Below are 27,888 nucleotides of genomic sequence, written 5' to 3'. Positions count from 1 at the left end.
GTGCTTGAAACAGCATTAGAGCCAGTGAGGTATAGGCTTGCAACCAAAATCCCTACGTCTTTCTTAGTCTTGGTCAACAGAAGATAAAGTTCAAGAGAAGGGGAAAACCTGTACTTAAGCAAAGACTAGAAGAAATGATGCTTCTTATTTAAAAGTTCCTTAGGTAAATTCCTTACCTAATAAACAGGAAGGTTGGCACTCACAGCCAACAGTCACAGTAAGGGACTACAAAAGATACACAAACCATGAAGCATCAGACCCAGCAGCAGAGGAAGATGTAACTGGTCTAGGAATCAGTAAAACAGATGGAGGGGAGAAGGCCACATCCCTGTTATTCCAGCTGTTCTCGCTATCCCCAGCACAAGGCTGGCAGGAATGGCAGGTGCTCAAGAAGCAAACCTGCTGCAGTATCTACACTAGACTGCTGCAAAGACCCGCGCCTACAGAGGTGCAGATCTGCCTTACTTACTACTTTACTCCACTTAAAACCACAAAATGAGCTAAACTTATCACTGGCCTGTGGACAGGCTTCTCCTGATTAGTTTCTTTGAAGCACCAAGTGATCTTACCAGACTAACCTTGTTTAGTCCACACAGATAAGTGTGCTTGTTAGAAAAGACAAATCCTACAATATGTCTGTTCTAACATTTCATTTTCCTGGATATTTTGAGTTGTGCCCGCTCTATTTCCCTCAACCTTTGGCGTTTGCACTCCAGGAGCTCCTATAAATACAGCTTTACCCTTGGCACACAACATGCCTAGAGCTAGTAGCAGATCCCTCTCTTTATCCTGAGTCTCCAGATAACATTGTAGGAGAAAAGATGAAAGGTTTTATTCATTGTGAAATCAGAACACGCCATTTTCTTAAGAAAGAGTAACACACAATATCATGAGAGACCTTCGTGACCATTTGCCATACCCAAGGTCTTGGGGACTTTGTGGAGGTAACTCCCTCTCTACCTCCTGAGCAGAACCCAACATGTCCTTATGGTGCAGGTTTGGTGTCTAATAGCAAGAAGGATGAAAGACAGCCATATAAAATTTTCTGCACTTCAAATAAATTAGTTCTTCATTGGACTGCTTTAATCTTAGCTTTTACCCATGAACACAAGTTCCTATTATTTTTCACTAAAATCTTCAGGTCCATAATCCATAGACAACAGACAGCACATAAAACTGACCCCAGATAAGAGATACATCTTATTGCTGGGCATAGGAAAAAATTCAAAGAATTTGGATTCAAGGTGGCTCTTCATAGACAGTGACACCAACAACTTATTAATTTGGTTTGTGCCTATTTAGATTCCAGAAACTAAATTCTCACATAGCAACCTTTTTGAATTATGATTTCTGTCTCTGGTTGGCAAGGGACTCCTATCTGATGGATAATAACAGGTTATTACTTCCTTGATCATCACTCAGCTGGATTAGAACCATACAATATATCCTTAGCAACACAACTACTTCAAGCACATCAAGCTTTTCTTCTGCTTATGGCAGGCTATAAAATTGTGAGTCATTATACCTTGATCTTTATCTAAAATCAATATATAATAACATTACACACATATAGTCCCCACAAAGTGTTTTTAGAAAAACGCCCTTAAACCTTCCTGTAGATACTCCACTGCCCATACTTTTCCTCTCAGAACAGACAAAACATCCTCTAACAAGTGATGGCTTCAACTGAAAGAGGGTAGATTTAGGTTAGCTATTAGGAAGAAATTCTTTACTGTGAGTGTGGTGAGACACTGGAACAGGTTTTCCAGAGACATTGTGGATTCCCCGTCCCTGGAAGCGTTCAAAGCCAGGTTGGATAGGCTTTGAGCAACCTGGTCTAGTGAAAGGTGTCCCTGCCTGTGGCAGGGAGGTTGAAACAAGACAGTCTTTAAAGTTTCTTCCAACCCAATTGATTCTATGATTCTGTGATTCTATAAGGTGTTTAGTCATGTTTCTTTATACTGTGCTCTTCCAATTGAGCATTAAGAACGTAATTTTTAAAAAGAAATCTGAATTTCCTCTCTGCATTCTACAGCATCAGACTGATGAAGGCTCAGGGGATTTAAAAATGTACAGCACTTAATGGCTCACATATAAAGCCTTAAGGCTGAGGTAGAAATCAGAGAGGCACTTTTTGTCTCTGATATTAAACATACAAGTCTTGTGTCCTTCACTTCCTCCAATAACATATGCTGATGGATTTTACTTGCGAATTGTCTCTGCTTTGCAGAGGTAAGAAGGCAAGGAGAAGTAGAAATTCAATGGAAGCTCTTTTCTTCTGTTCAGAAACAGGCAGTATTGCTGTCACTGTGCAGCTACTGCAAATATGTCACTTAAAAGTTCACACAGAAAATCACAGTCGTTGAGGGAAGAATGGCTCAGGTGAGAGTTGATAGGATACAGCTATTATTTTCTCGCACACTAAAAATCTATTTGAAGGTCTGTAAACAAATTTTTTAAAAGTCAAAAGTCTTCAAGAGGACCACTTGCCATAGTTGAGAATAAAATAATTTAAAGCAAAAAAAAAAAATCAAATGAAAGTGCAAAGGGTGAAAGGAAAAGGTCAAAATATCTTCTTATTCAAATGGTAGTACATTATGCCTCTGTCATAGGTCAGCCTCCCAGCCAAGTTGTTTGTTTTTTTCTTTTTCTTTTTTTAACTTGTATCTTTTGAAAACAGTGCACAGTTTTATTCAGTCATGTATCAACACTGAAAATCACAAGAGTCTCCCTTAGTTATTTAATAAGAAAATAAATTAGAGGAATAATATGTCATGTTGCAGAATAGGCTCACAGATGAAATCTATTTGGGTCCTTACAGACTTTTGAGTCATAAAATATATTGGATGAACCACAGCTTATTATCTGAGAGGAGCTGCTTACTACTGGTTACATATTGCAGAAGTAGATCAATTGTGGGCTGACTTATTTTCTGTTTTGTTTTGGGTTTTTTTCATAACTATTAGGAAAGCATACAAACTGACCTTTAAAGTAATGGTTTTTTTCTCTAAAACCGCAGAAGTAATTTTAGTTTAAAAATTGAGAAAAAAAGAAAGGAAAACAAATTTTAAAATCTCTAAGATTTTGAAAAGGGACTGTAGTCCTTCAGCCAGCTCTATTACACACTAGACAAAGGCATCTGCCATACCTGTATCGATTTTCCATACCTATACTGATTTTGAAACTAGAAAAATATAGAAACATGTTTTAAGCAGATACTCTACGTAGAAAAAAGGATTAAATAATAGCACAATATCTAGTATTCTGACTAGATATACATATACTTTGAATTCAAAATCACCAATAAGATTTTATAAGTTAAAAAAATGCTAAGAAACTAATTAAGAACTTAAAACCAATGAAATCTCTACTGTAGTGGATACTGAGGGACTGCTAGAGATCCCACCACTCAGTCATGTTACTTTACTAGTAGTGCAATATTCCATACAAAGGACCCTTGAGTCCCTCATTCTCCTTTCCCTTCCTTTATTTTTTTCCTCCTTAGTGCAAAGATAGAATACACAAGCAGGCAGTCAGCCAAATGGCAGTGGCTATAAAAAGGAAATACGCACGTATATATAATTGTTAATTAGCTCCATAACTAGAACCCTGTATGTTTGCACAGCTACCTGGGGCATCAGGAGTCCCCTAAAGCTGTGCAGGAGGAAGGAGGTGTTTGAGGCGGATTTCACTGCTGGGGAATTCTCCAACTGGTTTATGTTGTCACATATTGTGTAGTTGCATACAGCCAGGGATCTGCTTCTGAGGAAGCAGAGGCATTGCACTGGGGAGGCAAAGGAGCAGATCAAAAGCAGAATGGGGTCATCCAGAGATTCAGAGTTCTGAGGAAACCAGGGTAAAAATGATCCAGTCTGTGATTTAGATTCCTTTTCAAAATGGTTTTTTCCTTACAAATTGAGTATTCCATAAAACCCTGCCTGCTGTTCATTAAGTCAGAGGCTGATAAAGAAAGGAGCAGTCCCTACAGCAAAGAGCTTTGCTCCTGCTGGGAGTTTCATGCAGCCTGAGGATAGGATATTGACATTCTCCAGGTGCAACAACGTATGTCCAGGGCAGAGTAATCCTAAATACAGACCTTACAAAGTGTCAGGAGAAGAATCTTTTCTATCTGCTAGAAATTTTATCAGTCAGAAAAAAGGAGAGTCCCATAGGTAGTTTGTTCTTTGACTTTTTAAGAACTGTTTACAATATCATAAAACTTACGCATTATCAGCAACATACATTTACATTTTTACATAGCATTTTACATAGACATTGATAAGGTTGCCTTCTGAGTCACCTCTTCTGGAGGCTGAACAGGCCCAGCTCCCTCAGCCTGTCCTCATAAGAAAAATGCTCCAGTCCCTTAGTTATTTTTGTCACCCTCCACTGCACCTGCTCCAGGGCCTCCAGGTCTTTCTTGTCCTGAGGAGCCCAGACTGGACACAGCACTCCAGATGTGCCTCACTAGGGCTGAGCAGAGGGGCAGGATCACATCTGTACAATAAACATAATCGAAAAGTCTAGTGCAAATTATAGGTCACAAGTCCAAATTTTTGATTTAAAATTTTTCGGAGAAATGAATCTTAAGAGTCCCTCTATAACCGTAGTGCCAATGCCGCCGTTGAACTTTCACTGAATGTGTAAGCCAGGAAACACGTGCAGTTCATGTAATGGACCTGCCATTTTTATGAGGCCACAATTTCTTTTTCCCTGCAGATCATTCTATCTTTCTGCAAACAATCAGGGACTGGCCACTGGACTACCTGGTTTTTAATATTTCTTTTGTAAACCAAGTCCATGCTTAATAACCAAAAAGTAATCAGGTGCACTATAAACTTAGTACAGTTAACCTTGGAAAAAATTGTAGTCTACAGCCACCCAAACTTGCTATACTCATCAGCCTCAGATTACAGTTTTGCAAAGTAATTCTACTGTAAATACTTAAATAATGCCTGCAAGTATCAAGAATAAGACTGCTGATGTATTGCAGTAACAGACTTCTTGCTGTCTCTGTCAGCCAGCCAATCTCAATTACTATCCATTAAAAAGTTTCCATGGAAATAAAAAGTAATGATTCCAGTACTGCATGAGAAATTTTTAATTATTTCCAATACTTAGTCATCTTTAGCAATGATCCAATTATGTTTGAATATGTGAATCTATTGCATCTGTGGAACTCAAGTAAGACTCTTGGGACCCAGTCTTGCAGAAAGCTAGGCAGGATGAAGAACTTTTCCATCACGAGTTTTTAAAAATCTTATCTGGAAAAATAAGACTGTGCTGGTGGCACTTTCAACTTAGGTTTGTCAACCTGACATACCCCAGGCATGTGGGATCAAAGATTACAAATGTCAGAATGATCAATAATACTAAGGTGACACTAATGAGAGTATCTTTTCAAGTATGCAGTTGGTCTTTTATGCCCATGGGTGCCCAAAAATAAAGAGGCAGTAATTAATCTGTATATTAACTAGCAATTGTTTACAACACACAGAGAAGCAAAGGGGCATCTTGTCAGCAGGAAATCATTTGCTGAGAATAATGGACTGCGATGCTGGAGACCTGGCCAGGATTGCTTGGCTACTGCACTCAGACCACACAGGGATGACTTTTAAAGTTTTGATCTCATTGGAGCACTATTTTTCTCTCCAGTGTTGTGATGAAAAGCCTTTTTTGGCTGTACTGGCTGTGAAGCTTGATTTGAAGTCTGACATGGATCTGAAATCACACAAAGGAAGCAGGGCCAACCTTTCAACTCCTATGGTCAATGGGAGAGAATCAAATACCCTGGCCTTGCACCAGAAGAGAGATGTTAAGTTACAGGTTGAAAGCTATAGGTTGAAGGTTTTAAACTCTTTTTCTGACTAATATGCTCCTGTCTTGCCAGAAAAGACATTGCTGAATTTTTAGTGTCTGTGTATGCTCCAGGAATAAAAAGCACATCAGTTTGTTTTAGAAATGTGAAATTGATTTCAGAAGACTAGGTGGGAAAAGTGTTTCTCTCTTCATGCAAGCAAGACACATTAAAATCTGTTCTCTGCACAACAACAGCTCTGTATTATGCATTAACAACTCCAAATTATTAGCAGAAAATTCTAAACCCATATTCAGTTTCTAAGCATGTGACCAGATTTTAAAGATATTTAGCAATTTTATTAATAGATCTTACTTTTAAAAGACTGTGCTGAAGTTCCAGGTGGTAGTAACTTGGACATCAAAAGAAGTAGTTTTCACATTCAAATAATGCATACATGGTTTTCTGATTTTAAATATTTGTTTTTCCAATAGTACAATTCATCACTAAAACTTTACTGAAGTGAATTCAAAGATGACTTCTTGTCAGACAGTAAAAAGTCTATACTACATTCATTTGATATTTTTTAGCAGAGGTCTGTGGACAGAAAAAAGAAACTAAATAGGTTTTTTTCCCCTTCTCCACACATTTTCTGTCAGGTTGTAGAAGTTTTTGAGCAGTAATTTAGAAAATTACTCCACACAGGCTCAGCCAAGAATCCAGTCAAGGTATATGAAAGATGTAGGATAGACATCCTTTTACAAAATATGGTTTTCACCTCAGTGTTTCATAGATCTGCAAAGAGTGGGAAGAAGTATATCACCGCCCCTAAAGATAGAATAGCTGTACTGTGAAAGGACCTATTTGACTTTCAGGAAACTTTATAAAGACCTTAAATTAGCCCCTTCTCTGTAAATCACAAATCCTGAACAGCTTTCAGGAAGAATGTAAGAACCCAGAAGCCTACTGGCTTACCAGCTTCACCATCTTCCCCTTCCTATTGCAGTGTTCTCCCTTTCCACATACCCTGTCAGTCATGGCTTTGTGCTAGGCACGAATCAGACTCCCAAGGACAATTGAATTCCATATATTTAGGCATAAGTTATTGGATACTATGTACAGAGTGCATACACCAGGATTGTTTCTTTGAAGGAAGGTGCCCAAATACCCAAGCCCATCACCCAGCCTACATATTCAGCCCCTGACCCCCTGAGATATGTTAAATCTCATTTACAAATAATCTCAGTTGTATTTACTTATCTGAGTGTGACTTCATTTACCTCTCAAGTATCTTCTCACTGGAACTGCATTAGCAGGTCTCAGATCACAGCCCAACCTCCTACAAGCAAGCTGGTATTGGGTCTCTTCAACTGCAACCAAAGCCACTTTGCTTTACTTAAGCTGCACATTTGACCTGGGCTTTAAAGACTCCTCAACCTGCAGCAGTCCAGTAGCACTGAACAGTGATTTGGTTTGTCTGGAACTGGGACAGTTTCTAAAAAATTGCATAATCTTGAGTGACAGTGAACTCTCACAACAGTGCTACAACAGTGAACAATATAAAAGCATTATGGAAAAACTTAAGAAGGGCAACCCTTCTTAAGTTCAAACATTCCTTTGAAATGCTTGTCAATATTTAGGATATCAAGATCACCAACCATGCAAAATTTGAACCATATGTACTTCTATGCTGCCTTTGGCAAGGACCAGTTTAAGATGAAGGTAACATTAAATACATCAAGAGTGTGTGTGTGACCATGGCAACACAAGCAGAAGTAAAGAACTACTGTGAAATTTTCAAAATGTTGGACTAATCAGAAATGTCTGCCTCATTTCCACCCAGCATTCCTCCTGACGTCTCCTGCATCCTACAACAACTACAACCCAGAAGTGTGTATGGAGAGGCTGTCATTTGGGTCAGTGAAGCACTCACAGGACAGACAGTGATTTTACCTGTCAAAAACATGCTTGTTTTATCAGAAGTGGCTAGGCACCAAAGAAGACCTCATTGGCTCATTTGGAGATTGCAAGGCAAATGCCAAACACCATGAGGAAAATGGCAGCCACTGAATGGGAGAAAAACTCAGCACCTCTTGGGATGAGAAGGATGGAGAACAGCATGTCAGGTCACCTCTACCACCAGTAGCAGCACCATAAGGAATGCACAGCTATCTGTAACCACCATGGTCTAATGGATGCCAAGAAATAAAACAGAGAAAAACCAGCTTGAAACACAAGTATAGACAAAATTAAGTATCGGATCCTAAAACATGATACATTTTGGGTAACAGGAAAATGATAACTTTGACAACAACATGTTGCAGTTTTGTAAAGAAATGGAAAGCAGGTTCTTGGGTAGGATGCAGAGCAGACAGGACAGATGGGACAGTGAGGTATTTGGATACCTATCCCTGTCCTTCACACATGAAGTGCTTGAAGTAGTGTATAAAAATGAAAGCAGCCTTCATCAACAGAGTCCACTAATTGGTCCTGAAGAGTAAGGTTATGCACTCTCTGAGCAGCCTCCCTAACTGAGAAATCAATTCTGAAAACCTGAGCCCATGTGCACACTTTGTGAGTTAGATTGCGTGTGTTCACCCTGAAATAATATCTGGGGCACCACTTCAGACACTGGTCTTTTCCATTTGAAAAAGAAAGAGCTCACATTAGAGATGACTACCCCTGCTACACCCTTCTCCTCAGATATAGAGCCCATTGGCAATAATTATTAGTTATTCTTACTCTGCCTTCCTTTTCATCACTCTAATACATGCCATCTTATTGCCAGAAAACATGAACGTAGAAATGTCTAAAGAAGCACTAAAATTGCAGCTTTAAAACATATGCAGTGTTGATTGATATTAAGAGGGCTCCTGGCATAATGAAGAGCTACTTGTAGACTTTGGACACTTCAAATCATAAATGCACAGGAAAGTTATATAAAAGCAGTTAATATTAGATTAACTGGTAGTAAGGGTAGGAAACTTTATCTAGAATAGCTTTGAAACTAATTTTAATTAAAATTTTTAATTATTAGAAAGGAAAAGAATATTTGGAAAATACTTGTGAAATTCTGGTTGTTGCCAAAATAAGGCCTAAAGGAAGGATCAAGTGATCAGCTACATGTAGCTGTATTTCAAAGTGGGTCATTATGCATTTTCTAAATTAAAAATTAAAAGTAACATTTTCACAGACTGTTACATCTCTTCTAGCTGAAGTTCCTACACTTTCTTTGAGTTACATATTCTATTTCATACTTCCTATTTTATAAAAAGAAATAGCGAGTTTCCAAAAATGGCTAAACATGTAAAGTCTTTATTTACAGCTTGTGATGAGGTGAGAAGAAGCGACAGAATTTAGACTTTGACAATTTTGAAAGCAGGTAGTGTGAATAAAAAAAAAAAAAAGTCCAGAATCTTTAGCTTTTCCCTCAGAGAGATGCAAAGAGCCTGTAGCTGATAGGAGATGGGATATTAACTTAGCATCTCACGTGTAAACTAAGAATGGCAGCTCCAGGTTACCTATAGAGTGTGAAGATTTAATTAGTGAATGTTTGCACTCTTTGTTGAAGATGTAAGACACCATATAAGTGCTAAGCATTACTACAAAGAGGAATTTCAGACCTTGGTAAGTTCAGTTTACACAGCATAAATGACTTCGTATTTCTGCTAGATAATTCTCCAGTACTTTTACCAGTGCTTGCATCATCTAACTGCAAAAAGTGAAACCTTGCCTACCTTAAAGGCAAGAGGAGGAAATTTTGCAAACTATCCATAATGATGTATTGCAAGGCAGAACAGCGCAAGAAAATATTAACCATGGTGAAGGCCCCGAGTGTGTTACATTCTCTTAAACCTGATTCATTCTTGTTTATGACTTTATAGACATGAAAAAAACAAAAAAAGGAAGAGAAGAACTAAAATTTATGTTAATTTCTTTCTAAAAATCAAATAAAGGAAGTGCTGGAAAAACCTAATACCGATGTGTCCAGCCCCGGCCCCATTAACGTCAACGTGAAAACTCTACTGACAGCAGAGCAAAAGGGTCTCAACCAATGCAGTACATTTTTTTAGCACAATTTTATTGAAGAAAAGCAAGTTATGCAAGATAACTACTCGTAGGTCATTTGTAAAACAGCACAAACACCGAGGTGACAAAGGCAGCTGCCAATACTCACTTGCCCAAGGTAGTAAAAAGGGAAAGCAGATTTGTAAAGGTGCAGAAAGACCTCTAGCACTGACTGGAGATGAAAGGACTGGAGACATTAAATTTAGATAAAAGTAGCACCATATATTAGAGAAAACAGTTTCAATTCCATCTATACAAAAATGGGCTTGGCCCTCACAGTTCACTGTCTAGGAAAGAGATGTTGCCATCACATAGCTCTGGGAAATACCACTTGGGGAAAAGATTCTGGTATGTTTTAACTTGCTTCTTTTCAAATAGAAGCTCCAATGTTTCTGCTGTGAACAGTAGAAACAATCATTACCTATGAGAAAAGCCTTGGTTTAGAAATGAACAGAAGTCCATAAATATCCACATATATCCTGCTGCTTCACATATTGCTTGCTTTTATTTGGACCAGTTATCTAAAAGAATTAATGAAGAGTTGGTCTGAATACACCTTGAGCTGGAGGATGACTGCATTATTTTCGCACAGACTTTTGTTCAGTTTGCTTTTCCCTGCTGACAGGATGTCCCATTTTCAGGAAGGCAATCTGTTTTTCAGCTGCTGCTCTCCTTGGAGAAGGTATGGCACGGCAGCTAGGAGGTAACATCCTCGTGTGTCTCCAGCTGTCCGCAGGAATTGCCAGCGTATGATGGGACACAAAACGGGGAGGGAGGATCGCGGCTGAATTTCTGGCTTCCTTCTGTCTAATTGTGTTTTAATGATCTCACTACTGGTTATCTTGCCCATCAACTGCCCTCCACAGCAAAACAGGCCTCATGAATCAGGCACATCATCTCAGCAGGGCAGGGCTGTTTACAGAACTGAAATACGTAATTTAATAATACTTCAGGCCAGATTCTCAGCTGATGTGAACATGCACAGTCTCACCGAAGTCCCTGGATCTATTCTGACCAGCTTTAGGCAAGGAGCTGGCTATGTGTTTATAAGGACTGTAGAAAAGAGCCTTTATTTATACACTATGCAAGGGCAGGAAAATCCCACACTCCCACTGGGTTGTCTCACTGCATGCCAGTTTCTCAGAGCTCTGAGCTAATTTGAGGAAACACAATTAGAGAGAGTGTCATAGCTGCTAAAAGGTCTGTAATTCATCACCTGCAGAACAAGGGTAGTCAACACTGAAAAATGCATGAGCTACTCTGAGTTATTTGAGCCACTGGAGCAGTGGATCACAGCAGCACATATCCCAGTTCTCTTCCCTTCCTCCCAGGTTAGCAAAACCAGGCTGTGAGCAGAACTCTTTCTCTGCAGAGACTCTGCCTCCTTTCTGCATTCTTTGCACAACAGCATGGTTTTTACAGCAATCTTACAGACACATTTTTAGATCATTTTAACATCAAGGTCAGTACCCTGGAAGGTGACACACAGGTGTTTAAAATCCTTTTCCAGGGGATACATTGGACTAGGATCTCCATCTCCCTGATCTGGCAATCCCTAATTCCAGTCTCAGTTCAGAAGCCTAAGTCAATCAAACCAGCAAGCATACTTGGGCTCTTCCTACTAGAATGTGCTCCACAGGGCATAAGGCAAAGCCTGGTGTCTGAACACCAACTTGTTTGCACACACCCTTGATGCTGCTAGTCAGAGTCTGGTCAGAATTGCTGAGACAATGCTGAGAAGCAAATTCAGGCACCTGAGGAACTTTAAAGTGCAAAAACAAGTCCCTCCTCAGATGTCCAAACGTTCCAGATACTAAGTAAAGAGACCTCAGGATAGCCATTAAGACATAGGTCTCAAAATCCATTTTTTGTGATTTTTTTAACAACAGAAATCATCAGTTTAGGCCTGAATCATTACATATGTTTAGATGCCCAGCTCCAGAAATTTTTATCAGCCTAGATTTGATCTACACGTTATGTTATATTCCACTAAAGATTTTCACGCACTTTTAACCTGTTGTTTTTTGGTTTTATTGCTAAGCTATCAGTGTGGCAGAAAGACTACATGAAAATAGTTTCTGAGCTAGTACTTCAAAATGAGATAATGCAACTTCAGCTGCAATTGTTATTAGAGAGAGACTTTGTGGAGAAGTTATTAAATGAGAAGCACACCTGTGACATAATAGGTTTTTCTGGTTTGTTTTGTTTGTTTGTAACAATATTGGTCTTTCATACATGAAAACAAGAAGGTTATGCTGTCATCATTTCAGGTACATATTCAAAGCAAGGATTACATTTTTAAGCACAACGAGTGGAAACCAAGGAGAAAGTGGGTTGCAGGAAATACTACGTGCTCTAATGCCATCTACTTGGACTTACTGAAATACACAGCAGGCTGTACTGGCAATTAATGGGATCAATGGGATGGTGTGCGCTGGGGCATGCCACATCTGGCAGATGTTCTAAGGACAATCTGATCCTCTCTCAGCATTGTGTACAGCTCCACACATCTGTTTGTGAAAGTTCAAGGCTCAGTTTATACTGTGATTAAACCCAAAAATATCTTTTCACACGTGGCACGCACAAAACACGGTGAAAGAAAGCTTAGGCAATAATCCATGAGAAGAGAGCTGAAAGCAGAAAACCTCACAAATCAACAAGAGTCTGCCTGCCCCTATCCAAGTTCCTCCAAGTCCTGGGGATGTGGAGGCAAGAATTTGAAGAGATGATAAAGAGATCTCATATTCCTTGATCACCACAGAAGCAATGACTTTCTCAGATTGGATATACATGACAGTTGATGTCGTGATGAGAAAAATGTATCCTACTCTAAGAAATGTGATTTGTATAGCTGGTGAATATGAGGTAGCAATTATAAATACTGAGAGATTTTTTTCTTCTGGGGTAAGTTTTGAAGAGCTTTTCAGAGAAACTTCTCACTACTACATTAATATTTTCACCTTTAGATTCAACTGACCTGACTCGGCTTGAGGTAATAGATGTGAGAGTCACTAGAAACACCACCTGAATCAACGTGGTGGGAAAGTTGAACCTGGTAGCCAATGTCAGGTGTTAGATGAAACAATGTGTACTCAGAAATATTTTTAGTACCTCTTTCAAACCACAGCTTAGCTGATGTTTGAAGTAAAGCTAATGGCACCTTTCTGACATAAGGAAGTATCTATGTTGATGATGCTGCATCTAGTTTTGTCAACACTAATAGCAAGACACAAGAGTTTTATAGGTTGTAAAGATGGTTTTGATTTAACACAGATTTTTCTCTAGTGCTGAGAAAGGTGTTAAAACAGACTTAAGCACTCTCATTTTTAAAGTAGCTATTTTGTGTTAAGCAGCCCCATTTAAATGAAAGTCATAAATTGTGCATGTGCTCCTGCTAGCTATTAGCTTCTAGTTAGTAGATTCTGAATTACCTTCCCAGAGTGAAATGCTTATGTGAGTCACAGTTCATAATATTGCTTATTCAGCGACACCTCTGTAATTCGAGCTAATTGAGTTAAGTAATAGTGTCACAGGACTTTCGTGCAGACAGTTTCTGCTCTGGCTGTAGTTCCTTGTTGTCAATTATCAACTCACACTAATCACTATTACTGTCAAAACTGACATCAGTGTATGGCAGTATTTATCTTACTCCAAAAGGTTCATTTACATGTGGTATCTATTCTCTGCCTTCACACCTCATTCCCATTATTTAAAGTGTTCCCACCTACCCTCCCCCATTCTATCCTTTCCTCTTTCTGTTATTAGCCATAGCCCTCTTTTACGATTATTTTTTAATTTATAGCATTAATCCCATTATTTTCAGCACTGATCAACAAATGTGGGTTCCCTAGCAGTTCACTTTCCTCTTCTCTGCCGAATCAATCATTACCATAATGGGCTTCTTGTTACTCTGACTGCCTGCTCTGCACATTTTTCCAATGAAGGTGCTGGAGAGTCTCAAAAACCCCTCAGCTTTCCTCAGAGAACTGATCTGCTGAACTCCAAAGGATCAGCATCACTGGAAATGAGAGAAAACAATGGCTGATCATGGCTTTACCTTGCACTGCTCTGCTGAAGGTTTCAAATTTACTTGCAGCTGCTGCTGCTGATACAGTATTGGAGGAGATTTTACAGCAGCGGTATATTGATGCTATAAATAAGATCAAACAGTATTCCTGTTAATGATGAGGCTTAATAAGGAAGAAGACATAAAAAAAATCTTTCAAACCCCTACAGTGTTTCTACAGTTTATTTATTGTCTTACTTCCTACAGCTCTCTTCAATATCTCACTTCTCTTATGATTCTTTGTTATGACTTTGATACACTTAGATATCTGGCTTTCTTCTAGGCCATATTTTATATTGGACTTAGATTACTTCTTCTCATGCTATATGGACAATACTTGTTTTCCCATACCTTCCCTGTTCTTTATTCTTTCCACATCTCTTTTTTTCTGCTTCTGCCTTGCTGCACGTCTCTCCAAAGTTGTATGACGCTGCCTTCTAGTGACTGCTTTACCTGCTCATCTTCCTGTTCATTTCTATTCCCAATCTTCATTCTACTCCTTGTCCACTTTGGATCTTTCCTATACAAGGTCTTTCTGTATCTCATTTAGATTACTTATTTCAGAATACAGTCCCTAAACACAAGTATAACAACCATAACTTAAACTCCCCCATCATCACAATTTCATATTGGGCAAGAATTTGTCTGGCTGAATTTAGAGAATACAGTTAGTTAGCCCTATTATGCAAAAATACAATCTGAAAAAAAATTAACAATTACATAAAGATGAAGATGGTCAGGTGTGTCCCCTGGACCATAATTTTCTTCCATCAGAGATACAATGCGTGGTATCGCAGCTCTCTCCTGAACATCTCATTTTCATTTTGCTGAAGGCCATGCCCTAAACCACTAAAGTTCATGTTTTTAGATCTGGCTTCCAGCCTACACTCCAGCACACCTTCACAGAAGACAGTATCTTTCCCTCCAGTCTTCCCAGTGGGCTTGGGAGGCACTAGTCAAAGCTGAACCATCTGCAGTGCACAAGGAGGGTCTGCTGCTGATAGGATTTTACTGTATGTGCAGAAATTTTGAGGCCTGACCTTTGCACTGGCACCTGGCTGAACTCATCCTCCTCAGAGCCTCTGCCTGCAGGGCAGGGCAGCACCCAAGAGCTTTCTCTCCTCCCTGCAGCAGCTGGGTAGCCATAGAAGAAGCTATGGCAGTCACAAAGCACTGCAATCCTCCTTCCTGCCTGGGATTTTCTGAAACAGGTACAGCTGAGGTACACACAAAGTATTTCACAGTGTGATGTGAAGTTGGAAAATAAGCCTGTAGTCAATCATGTCCTGCCTGTACTGAAAACAGCTGCCTGGAACACTCACTGGCCTCCCAGCAGTATTTCTAATTTACCTCTGTACCTCAATAATTCACCAGCACCCCAAGCCCATGCTGCTCCAACAGAGAACCCCCTTTGCCTTACACAGCTTCTGCCAGGCAGCCTAACAGCACAAGTCTGAACTTTTCCCTACAATAAAAAAAATACTGCCTATTCAAGCACTGCATCAAGCACTTGGCTGTGTGGGTTCCTCCTTAGTGCGACTCCTCCTCAGTTCTTCACAGGGAATTGCTAAAAATAGCGTTTTTGTTTCTTGCCTACTGCTTGGTCTTTGGGATTCTATAGTTTTCTACCTTCCAGGATTCTATTCTATAGTTTTGCAAGAAGTCAGTTTGTAAGAAACACCACTGAGAGACTCTGCTTGAGTTCTCTCTGAGTATTGTGATTTAGAAAGCCTAGACAGAGCTGAAGGACCCAGTGATAAACCATACAGTCCTGGAGACCAGACAGGGTCACCTCTGGACTTTCCTACTAATCAGCACTGGAAGGGGCAAACAACTTACCTTTGATATACTGAAATGCAAGAGTTTTGTGTCAGTTTTTCCCTAATAAAGCAGTGACATTAAACATACCAATAATTTTTTTCTTCCAAAGTGACCCTTATGTATTCAGCATAGCTAAGTGAAAAGGAGGGGAAATAACATGCAACACAGACTGAACAAAGACTCTGGAGATTTACTGTGCAGCTTCCAGTGTGAAATGTCCTTTAGCAGCAAACCTGGCTTAAAATATCCTCGGTTTTATCACCTTTGGATCTTGGTCCTGCATCTATATCTCACCTAGACTGCCTCCTCCTCATAGAATTAATGCAGCTTTTAGGGGCATGCACTGAAATAATCCAGGCTGCAGAACCCCTTGGGATGGGGAGAGGGGTGCAGTGGGAAGGGCAACAAAAAATACTGATGCAAAAATTTAATTCAGTGACTTTGTTCATCTAGTACCCTCACTTTTTGGGGAGTCATGACTTGCAATTATTTTAGAAAATGCTTAGTTATTACTGAAGATTGTTGTTGAGACCTGCATTCTGTGCAGACAGGTGAGAGGAGCACAACTCCTGGAAATTTGTATTAGTTTCCCCACCTGCACACAGTAGAAAAGAACAAATTAGGAAAGTCATTGAACTCCAGAGTGGGAAGTGGAGTCAGGTTTAAGTTTTGCACTTCAGAAGCTCACATTTTTCTTCACCCTGGGGGGAAGAGGTTTTTTTCCCATGGAAAATGGCCACCATTCGCGTCCAGGCGCATGTGGCCCACAGTGGGGTGCTGCCTCCTAAAATGGTGAATGGCACAGGATTTCTCCCAGACCAAAGCTGCCAGCACCTAGGACTCTGGCTGCTCTTGGAACCCCTCTCACCTGACCCTGAGACACTGGGGGAATGAGCTTTTTTTCCCATGCAAAATGGCCACTGTTCGTGTCCAGGTGCATGTGGCCAAAAGAGGCACACTGACTGCAAGCCTGCATTTTTTTCAGTGTATTTGGAAGTCCTGGAATTTCTTTCACTCCCTCACTCACCTTCTCGTAAATAGCTTTGGATTATACACTGTGCCTTCCTGTCTGTTTTCCTTCTCCATAATGAGATATAGAGACACTACTGAAACTCAGAAGTTCTTTCTCAGAAGAAAATAGCTTGTAGAAGTTTTAAACATGTATGAAATGTTTACCAAGCACCAAATCATTATCTCTGCAACAAGAATTCTAAAGGGCAAGGCTTTTTTCAAAATATTGCAAAACAGTTTCATATATATTTAATAGATATTGGCAATTTGACCAAGTGTCAGATTAATAGGGCCTGTGTTACAAAAATGTTATAGCTATAGAAGAATTATGTGGTTTTTTAGCCATTTTGAATGTAGAAGATTATGCAATGTAGAACTTTTTTTCCCCTTTAATTACTCTTTCCTTCATTACACTTTTACCACAACTTTATATGGCATTAGAAGGATGCTTTATAATTTCATCTGTTTCCTGGCACATACTGAACCTTGACTTACTCAAAATGTCACTCTTGTAAAAGTGGGGAGGAGAAAAGGGCCTGCTGGAGGTTCTATGAAGATGCAGGCTCACAGGCTAGACACAGGAAAAATAGCACCTGACTGCTAAGATTTCGGCTGCAGGAGCCTGGAGGGAGGGCACGTTGAGGGAAAAAGTGAGACAAGGCAAAAATGCGCAACCTGAGTGAGGCAGTGAGGGACAGATGGCAGTGCCAGCCTCGCCCCACGGAACAGGAACAAATATCGCCACAACACTTCCCAGGCACTTGAGGCAGCCACGGCCATGCCCGTGCCTGATGGAAGGGAAGTCTCTGCTTATCAAGACTGCTATCTATTTTGTTTTTCCAGGGTGACCTCCACAACACTGATGGTTCCATCCTAGGCTTGAAACCAGAGTTTTGATACAAAGACATGTATAGTTAAATGACATACCATAAAAGAAGGTAATTTATAAGTCTATAATACAAGAGAGGATTATGGATCACTATACTTCAACAGGAAATTCATGGATATACCTCCCTGACATATCAATTTGGAGCCCATGCCTCTGGATGACTTTTCCCCTCCCTGTTTTTCCTCCAAGCATGGATGTCCTTTAGAGGAAGCTGTAATAAAACTAATTTCTACCATCACCAAGGGCACTGCAGATGAAAAATGAGAATACAAGTTGAAATGAACATAAATATTAGATGCTAAAATATATCACTCTTCAGAATGCAGTAGAGACTGAGAACTGTGCAGTCCTGCATATATTCTGTAGCTTGTGACAAAGTCATTTCTGTTTCTTTCAGGAAGATAAATAGGGCATAGAGTTCAACTACATAATCAGTTAACATGTACAGAGTATAGGAGAGAGTAGCATTTTCTCTTCCTACATCAATCTTTATGGAAACAAATAAAACGTAAGAACTTCCAAACCCTGAAATGCCAAATGAGCCGCATTGAACTCCATAATCAGAGTTTAGAAACAAAATCAACAAAATTCTGTTACCAAAAAAAAGGAAAGAAAATTAAAGATGACATTTAAGAGCTTGATTTTTGTAATGATTCAATACCCATAGCATGAAGTGGAGCCTTGTCGAGTTGTTATTTATTACCTGTGGGACTGGAGAGTCTTACAATTGCACTCAAAGTGAAATGATGTCTATCAGGATTTTGTTGCCTTGGATCTAAAAATAAGGCCTATTCTTCATCTTACTTTCAATTAACATTTAAGTCTGGCTATGGCACATGTATGGTATTGGGTTCCAAAAAGCCAATTAAAAAAAAAATTGACCTGTGATATATATTTTTTACCAAGGAAAATGTATATAAATTATCTGAAAGCTTTTAGTGTATCTTGCAGAACTGCCCGTTACAAGTACTCTGCTATGTCTTCTCATAACATGACTTGGAAAAAAAAAAATAAGAGCTTAAAAAGAACATCTAAACTTACTATTTTACCCATAAATGGATCATATTAATTACTTATTATCTAAATTTACTTTAATGTTTTCTGTAATATAGCAGCATACACAAGAGATTAGAATAAAGAAAGTTGGGAATGAGGACACTTATAGCAAAAATTTCCTATTTCCAAACTCACTATAGTATGAAGAATATTCATATACTTTTAATTTGTTTAGGTATAGTTACTCTGGGAGCTATTGTCATGTAGGAGAAAATACAAGGATAAACATGTTTGGGATGAAGAAGAGAGAATTTGCAGTATCATTTTCTTGGTGATTTATTTCATTATCAATGGAAACATCTAGAAAAGGAAAGGGAGCTGAAGACCTGTGCCAGCATCCTCAGAATATCCTAAGAAAAAAATGTAGGGGGTAACACACAGATGAGTGGTCATGAAGTTTGACAAGGGTAGTGATGGGTCTGCCTTGGGGCAGGCTTTTGGGATGTACCTGGATTCAGAAACTCCGTTTGCTGGATGTATCTGGACTCACAAACAGGGTGAGTGCCCAGGTCCTCAGGTCTCAGTAGTTTCTGTCTGAATCCTTTGGTAATAAATACATTTTAGGAATCTAGTTGTTTGCATGAGGCAACAGCTCTGCCACTCTTTCCTGTGCTCGATAGTACTTCCTTTAGTTTGGAAGTAGAGAAGCTTATCAGAGTAAAGAGGATAATTTATGAACAAGACTCATAATGATGTAAAAAAAAGGTTCAGATTCTGGCCCATAATTATAGTTTCTAATGGGATTGCATGACACATTCAGATGAAATAGAAGCTCACAAACCTTCACCCAAACTTTGCTCTGCTGCCTTGTGCACCTTTGCTCGTGTAGATGATGGCAGCCTCAGACCCTGTCAGTACAGCAGGCTCTGCCAGCTCCAAAATTCTTTAAAAATTAAAAGCCTATTCAACCAGAAATTGAGCAAAAATTTTTTAACTTCTTTAGTCTGTAAAAACTTTTCTGAACCGAATCATCTAACCCTACTCTCTAGGTAGAATGAGACCTAGAAGGAAAAAAGTGTTTGGGAAGGTCTGGATGAGACCACTTTTGTACAAAGTAACACTCAGTGTTAAAAGTAGGGATAGTAAATTAGGCTAAAAGGAAAATGTGGTAGTGTACAACGACAAATTATGTGACAAAATATAACTATAAATGTGCATAAATTTAGGCATATAGAATAATCCAACCTTAAACCCCTGACATCTCGCTCAAAACTTCATTGGATCAATTAATGAATATTATGTGATCTTTCAGTTTTTAAACCTGTTCTCAGCTGTAACAAGAATGTAAGGGATTTTATTTTTTTTTTTAAGATTATTGCATGACAACAGTTAAATGGAAAAATGACTCGAGAAGAATTCAACCAAATTAAAGAGTACTCTTAAATTGCATTTGAATGGAGGAAATATATTTTATCATAACAAGTTGTTTTCACAACACGTATAGCAAGAAGTTCTTGGAAACATATGCTGCAACAATGGCAGATGTCAAAACCCCTTCATTATTGCTGGTTTTTTTATAAACAAAAACCAGCAGCCCCCTTGAAATAAAGGAGTATTTAGGATTCATCATTCATCACAGACCCTCATCAACCGAGGTGACTGATAACTGAGGTTATCTTTAACCATGTCCAAGGTATAATTACCTGTAAGGTGACAGTGCCTTGCTCTTCAAATAACCTAATAAATGGCAATTTAAATGGGGCTTGGGTGTGGAAAGAGCTCCAGGCACAGCAATGGTGGTCTCTTTGTGGTTACAGGTAAGGAACAAATGAGTGTATTCATACCTCTGAATCCCAAGTCTAAGCACCAGTCTCTGAGCTGCAAACCAGATGGGGTTGCAAAACCATGTAGGGAAGCTTTCGAGGAGTTCTGCCACCTGTTTCCTCAGTGCCCCCATTGAGCCACACTGGCCTCACCAGGTCACAGCATTTCTCAGGAGGCTGCAGACTCAAATTCACGCCGACACCAGGACGCCCCAGCAGCTGGTTCCTGACAGGAACCCAGCAGCACAGAACATCACGGCTGTTTCACCTTGGTTCAGTAATCAAGGTGCTTTCTATGCTTCCTTCATCCCTCCCCATCATTGCAATAAGATGAGGAATTTAGCATTCCTGCTCTACATCCATGGATGTTTTTCAGCTCACATTGTCAAAGCAGGAACTCAGCAGTGAGGAAGGCTGTTTGCATAAATGATAATAACAGTAAAATCTAGGTCAAGCTGTACTGCAAATTTTATATAGATATTGCGGGCCCCTCTCACTCAAAAACTGCCAGGGGTCTGGAGTTGTGACTAAGACAACAAAGAGGTTGTAAAGGAAGGTCACTAGCAAGCACCATATCTCTGTAAAAAAACCAAACAACCAAGAATCCAAAACTGATGTGTGTGAGAGCAGATATCATGAGAGTCATTACTGAATTATAACTGCAGGGAAGAGAAGGGAGAGAGGTCCTCAGGACAGGGGAAAAGTGCATCCAACATGAATACTGGAACACAAAGTTTTCCTGTTGATGCTGCTCACATACTATTCACACAGTTTTCCCTCCAAGCACCTGAATCTTATCAAGTAAATATTTATCAGTATTGACTGGTAAGTGGCTCTAGATAAGAAGCACCTGAATTTTTGAAGACCAGCCCTTGGACTACATTTTCATATCATTCAATCTCCTTGTAAGAGCAATGAAATGCTGAGACTGCACAGGATATCTGTGAGGTCTAAGTTTTGAAAAAGCCCACAGCAAGCTGGCATCTGGGAAATACTATCTTTTGGTAACCCAAACAGAAGGACACACAGGAAATACATGTTTTTTTTACAGTTCTCATTCCTAGCTTTGGCTATCAAGACCGGTCAGTTTTGAATAGCTAAGATTTTTACCAAAACTTTAACAAAGAGTGAAAAATAACTATTCATATTCTGCTGTGTGTATAGGTATATGCATTTTACTGAAACAGATGCCTGTAGCTTCTTATGCAAGTAATATGCATTAATTTACCACTGTTGGGATTTAAAATAATTTGTGTTCACTCCTATATGGCATGAGGAATAGAAGAACATAACATAACACATTCCTCACGCCTGCAATGTGTCAGTGCCACTCATTCTCATATACACTAATTGGTTTGTGTACTCCTAAGTTAATCCCTGACTTTTTGGAGATGAAAAATCATATATAATTAAAATTTAAATTTCTTTATTTGTTTCTTATTTTTATTATCTATATATTTAGGATATTCACCTACCATTTGTTACAGAGCTTTATTATTTCAATTGTAAAAAAACCCCACTTTGCATTTACAATCTGCTCCTAAAATAATCACCATTGTTCTGCTCATGAGACTCACCAGGTTGCAAAGGAAAATACAACAGAAGGGAAATAAATTGATTATTATATTCAGGGCCACAAACAAAAAAAGAAATTCTTTAGAAGAAAGTAATTTGGCTGTTTTTTTAAAGTTCCACTCAACTTTTCTTCACAGGAGCATCCTGAAAAATGTACAGGTTCACTGCATTTCAGAAACCAACTAGTTTTCTAACCAAACACATTAGACAAGGCAAACACACACATACATTATTATTTACAATCCAGTATTCTTGAAAGCATCAATCTTGATGAGTCCTTCACTCTGCTCTTTGTATCTTGGTAATAATAGTTCATCAACGGAAGAGTTACCAATATAAATAAATCAGACAGAAAAGAAATGAGCCTAGAAAGAGGCTCTGCCCTCTTCATCTTGAATCTGTGAGAGATGAGTGATAAGAGAGCTGGGTACAAGAAAAGATTTAGCATTGCAAAGAGGGGCTACAGGGACCACTTGCCCCTCAGTCAGAAACTGCAATTCAAAACCAGACACAACTCCAACCTGAAGGGACCTGTTCTCCCCTTCACTGAGAATCCCCCAAGCACTGGGGCTCACACCTGTACAGGCACATTTGCTTCTGCTGCTCTCCTCAAACACAGCAGTGAACCCTGCTCAGTCCTTCATCACCAAAGCATGAAAAAAAATGTTTTGGTGGTATCTTTTAGGCTCTGGACCCCAGCTGGACAAAAGGGCCTCTCTGCAACACTGAGTGAAGCTCCAAACCAACAGAGTACTTACCCGCCACTGACGAGGTTTTTCCTCATCCCCTCCATTGCAGATCTCCCGGTTGGAAGTTCAGCTGCTTTGGATTCAACTCTAAGTTTTCCTGCCCCTCCCACACTTTCTTCAGGAAGTTGAGGCACTCAGCATGTGATCCTTCCCTCAGATGCCAGAACCTGAAAATTTAAATGTTGAAGTTGAGGGGCTTTTTTTTAATCCTTAAAACAAAACCCCACAATGGAGGCAATTTCCAAACTCCCAATAGAATCTTTTATTAATATCTTTTTTTAATATTACCTTCTTTTATCTCAGTTATTTCAAGCCACTTTTTTTTCTGAAATCTTTTGGAATTATTAGTTTTTAGGGAGAGAGACGCTTAAAGTATTTTTTTAATAGCAACATTTTTTTCAAGTATTTTTTGCTCACCTGCCTCCAGTTCTAAGTGTCATTCTGAGCAAAAAATAGAAGGACAAAATGGGATCCATTCCTAATTTGATTTAGGTAATAAATCATTTTAGCACAGTTAAGCAGTAAGAATGTGCAGAGGGATAAAGGCAGCACAGAAAAAAGGTGCACATCAGAATCTTATTCCCAGTCCTTCCATGTCTTGTGTTTCAGGATTTGTGCATGGCTGCAGCACACAGAGAAATCACTTGCACTGGTAGCACCTTCTCTGAGCACAGCAGTCACAGAAGTAGCAGTGTCATCGGTGGGACAGGAGAGACACATAGCCAAGGACTGGACTGAAGCTGAAAAGTGAACTTGTGCCCTTGGTAGAGCAAGGCATGATTTCCCAGAGGAAAAGGAATGCAGCATCATAAAAATAACAGTTTCATGAGGGATCCTCAAACTCAGGAAAAAAATTATTGGCAAGATGAAAAAAAGATTGAAAAAAGGATTGAAAATACACCTGTGGCAAGAGAACTAATTTTGAATTCATTACATAACAATGGATGGAGCCCTGTTACCTGGCTGGTTTTGAAGCAAATACAGCACAATTTTACCTGCTGCTGTAAGCTCTACCCTCTCTCAGGAGTCACATGGCTTTGCTTGTCCTTCAGGCAGAAAACAGTCTGCATAATATTCAGAGATCAGACACTGCTGAAATCTGATGAATTAATGGTTTAATTCTGCCAAACTACCCTTGAAGAGACTTTCATTTCATGTAGGAATTTAAAAGGGGTTTGCTCCTTTTGAAATATTTTGTTTGGTTAAGAAAAAAGAACTTTCAAACATCCTTTGCCGTACCAGGGCACTTAGCAACTTCTCCAGTGGGTCTTTACCCTCTGTCTAGAAATAATACAGCTTTCAAACTTTAATGCTTTTATTTTGTTTGTGTTGAATTTTTGGCTTTCTTTGAGCACTGTTGTATGCTGTAATAACACTCATTTTGAACTGTTATTGAAGTTCATTATGGACATGCACACAGTGTTGTCTCCTGTTTGCCTTAGAGCAAACTAAAATATTTTAAATTAATTTCAATTGAAATACTTATTTGCTTTTCACTCTTCAAGGGAAAATATTGATTTGTTTTGGGGTGCAGTATATGTCTGAATCATGGTCTCATGTTTTAACTTGAGGGAATGGCATGAAGCTGTATCGGGGGGGTTGAGGGTGGATATTAGGAAAATGCTTTTCACCCGGAGGGTTGTTTGGGCACTGGAACAGGCTCCTTGGGGAAGTGGTCACAGCATCAGCCTGACAGAGTTCAAGAAGGATTTGGACAATGCACTCAGGCACCTGGGATCATTCTTGGAGTGTCCTGTGCAGAGCCAGGAGTTGGACTCAATGATCCTCCTGGGTCCCTTCCAGCTCAGGATATTCTATGATTCTATAATAACCCCAACTGGCAACTAAATTCACCCCCTCCCTCCACAGTGGGACCAGGGAGAGAATCAGGACAGTAACCCTGAGAAGACTCATGGGTTGAGAAAAAGACAGGTTAGCAGGTAAAGCAAAGGCCATGCACACAAGCAAAGCAGAACAAGGTATTCACTCAGCACATCCCATGGGCAGGCAGGTGCTCAGCCCTCCCAGGAAAGCAGGGCTCCATCACATGGAAAGGTTACTCGGGAAGACAAACACCATCACTCCGGTTAGCCTTCATGCTAAGAAGATGTATTACAATGTCCAGGCACATTTAACTTGAAAAGTAGTACTCCAAAGCTTTTTGACAAAGGACTTAATTTATGTCACCGCTTTTCTCCTTCACAGAGAGGTAAATGAGCATATAAATAGTGAGATTGTTAAAAAAACCTAAACCTAAACATGGTCTAGAGCGTGACCTTTCAGAATACAGGTAATCTGCAGCCTGCTAAGCCATACAGGCAGCCTGCAAAACTACTTTTCAGAGGTTCTTGTGCTCCTGGACATCAGTACTGCAAGTAGGTATAAACCACAGCACAGTGCTCACCTTGGAACCAGCCCTTACTCAACCAACTTTGAGCATAGCAGCTGAGGAGGAACTGAGAGTAATTTTGAAAACCACAGGTTACTTTTCATGAAGTTCTGTATGCCATGGGGAGAGAGTTAGATGGCACTTGCCAGGACAAAGCACCAGTTCAATGCTGAGCAGAAGAGTTTTGCCTGACTGACTCAGCAGTCAGAACAGTAGCACAACTACCTTAGACAAATATGGGGCATTTATGCTATTTGCACATACATGCAGCAATCTTACCTGTCAAGATGAACTCAAACTTAACAAGTCCTAACAAACTCAGAGACATGACAGAAATAGCTCATAACACTACATCAAAATGGAAAATGGGGGCCTGATTTTCCTAGGTTTTGGACAGTTATTAAATGCCCTATACTTTTATATAATATTTAATACAAGCCCACTATGATCTTAGAGTCAAGCATGATTGATCATTATGAATTATGTGTTAATAATGATTAACTGCAATGATTAACTGCTGCTGTTCAAGTCAGTGACAACCATAGTTGTCATTGTTATGTTAATTTGCAGCACTAAAAATGATGATGAACTAAATTGACTTCATTTACTTTAACATAACCTATACTCTGTTTTAATTATTGTGAAATCTGTTCTAACAGTTCTATAAATACCTTGCTGGAATTCATGTCAAACCCCATTCTCCCCATTCCTATATTATTAGTAGAGTTTGTTTAAGTCTAAGTCAAAATATGTGTCTAAGATAATTTATTCATAACAACATATTATCCTTCGTTTCTATTATTTGGGAGATTGAAAGGAAATACAGTTAAATTCAAAATCCTTGAAAAGACCTAGCTCCAGGAATGACTCATATTACCTGCCTAGATGAGAATTACCCATACTTGCAACCCAGAGAGAGAACATGACAACTCCTGTAAAAGGCAGGTGCTACAGTAATTGAGCCTTTTACCAAAAACTTGGAAGTTCCCACTCTGGTAAGTGGTTGCCATTTGGACAAACAAAATCATGCGCCTGTCCTGTGTCTCCTGAAGGATTCAGAAGGTTGCATTAAGGAGACATGCACATAGGAGAAGCAAAGCGAACAAGGAAGACTGGTGGTGGGAGGTTAAAAAGTGCTGATCCTGGCAATGCCACCAAACATGGGACAAATGACACAGAATGATGACTTCAGGGATCAGACCACTGTTGTCACTGTTGCCACTGCAGTTCATGCACCATGGTGTGAATCCAGTGTCAGTCAGTAACACCTGAGCAGTAGCTATCACATCTAACATTCACTGTCTTCTGTGAGGCTGAGCAGCTGTCCTCAAACTACTTTGAGATACACTGAGCAATTCCAGTGGCAAGGATAACAGATGAGATCCTGAAGTGCACATCAGGACTGATGTGAACAACAGAAAACATGAAATTTTGCTGGTCCAGCTTGCATAAGTGGCCTTTGTAAATAAGGACCTGTACAGCTTGTACTGCACAGAATAAAATAGGGATACTTGAAATGGACAAAAGATTTAGTGTTCAACCCCTGCAGCCCTCCTGTGTGTTGGCTTTCTGCCAAGTCCTGTGTTACCTACATCCCTTTCTTGCCAGTTTTCCTTTGGAGAGTGTCAACAGTGAATGAAAGGAAACAAAAAACCTACCCTTTTCTCCCTGTTGTATCCCTTAATCTGTTTTTCACAGAATCCCCAGGAACAGCACAAACAACACAGCCAAGAACCCCTCAGAGCTGTGGTAAACTGTCAGGAGAAGTCCAGCCAGTGACCAAACCACAAGCAAACCTGCTATGGTGAAATGGAATTGGCTGCACTGTTGACAGGGTTCCATGTTTTCCTTGTACCATTTAAAACATACATTGAAAAAAAAAAAAGGCATTGCAGTATACAGTGCATATATGATATCTATCTTAAATTCTGAGTGACAGCTTTGTGCTAGAGGCATACTCACCTGGCTGGTCACAAATGCCTTATGTCCATGAGAGATGCAGCATTTCTGAAGTATAAAGAATGGTCCACAAGATCCCATCTTCATTAAATGAACTGGAAAAGGAAAATTATTGCAATTACAGTGCTGTGAGTACAGAAGATCTGTGGTTCAGCAGACAGGATACCAGCCCTAAGCACGTATCACCCTATGTTTCTGTCAGACACTCCCTGCAGCATGGGAAAGATACTCAGTTTATCTGCTGGGTGGGCATTTCCTGGGAGCAGGAGTGGAACACCAGTTAAGGCATCATCCCTGCTCTCTTCCAAACCATCTGTCTCCCATGGTCCAAGACCCTATTCCTCAGTCACAGTGGTGGCACTAGAGATGACCCTGGCTGCACTGATGTATCACATATTCCTCCTGGGGTCTGTCATGCCAGCATTCCATCCCACCTTGTCCAGGGACCACAGCAGATCTAGCTTGCGGCTCATCTAATGGGAACAGGGGCAACTCTGAATCCAGGATGGGTGCTCAGCCTGAAGCATAGCCCCACCCTAATCCTTTCCCCTCCTCAGCTCCTGAGCTGAAATATGAGATGGGCCTGTTTCCCTGCCTTGCAGGATAATGAGGGCAAACACGACACCGATGTTGCCCAGCCAGTCAGAGTGGCTGCGTGAGGGCTTGGCTTTGACAGCTGATTACTTCTGGTCAGCCTTTTCTTCCTACATTGAGCTACTTTGCCTTTTTTTTCACCAAATCATAC

At 39.8% G+C, this 27,888-nt stretch overlaps 1 long non-coding RNA gene across 2 annotated transcripts in view; it reads right to left on the bottom strand.

The window, feature by feature from the left end:
* LOC138109524 (uncharacterized) overlaps positions 1–27,662 on the bottom strand; it is a 37,150-nt gene extending 9,488 nt beyond the window's left edge. The window contains exons 1-4 of one of the 2 annotated variants that reach the window (XR_011150540.1): positions 27,578–27,662; positions 27,147–27,238; positions 22,805–22,962; positions 21,952–22,444 (exon numbers count right to left, since the gene is read on the bottom strand). This is a non-coding gene — a long non-coding RNA (uncharacterized lncRNA). Of the gene's footprint in view, positions 1–21,951; positions 22,445–22,804; positions 22,963–27,146; positions 27,239–27,577 lie in introns of those variants that run through there. The other variant, XR_011150539.1, reaches the window with a different exon arrangement.
* Between the last annotated feature and the right edge of the window lie 226 nt (positions 27,663–27,888).

Source organism: Aphelocoma coerulescens, chromosome 4 (genome assembly GCF_041296385.1).
Source record: "Aphelocoma coerulescens isolate FSJ_1873_10779 chromosome 4, UR_Acoe_1.0, whole genome shotgun sequence".
Taxonomy (NCBI): domain Eukaryota; kingdom Metazoa; phylum Chordata; class Aves; order Passeriformes; family Corvidae; genus Aphelocoma; species Aphelocoma coerulescens.
This window is presented reverse-complemented; position numbering and strand designations above follow the sequence as displayed.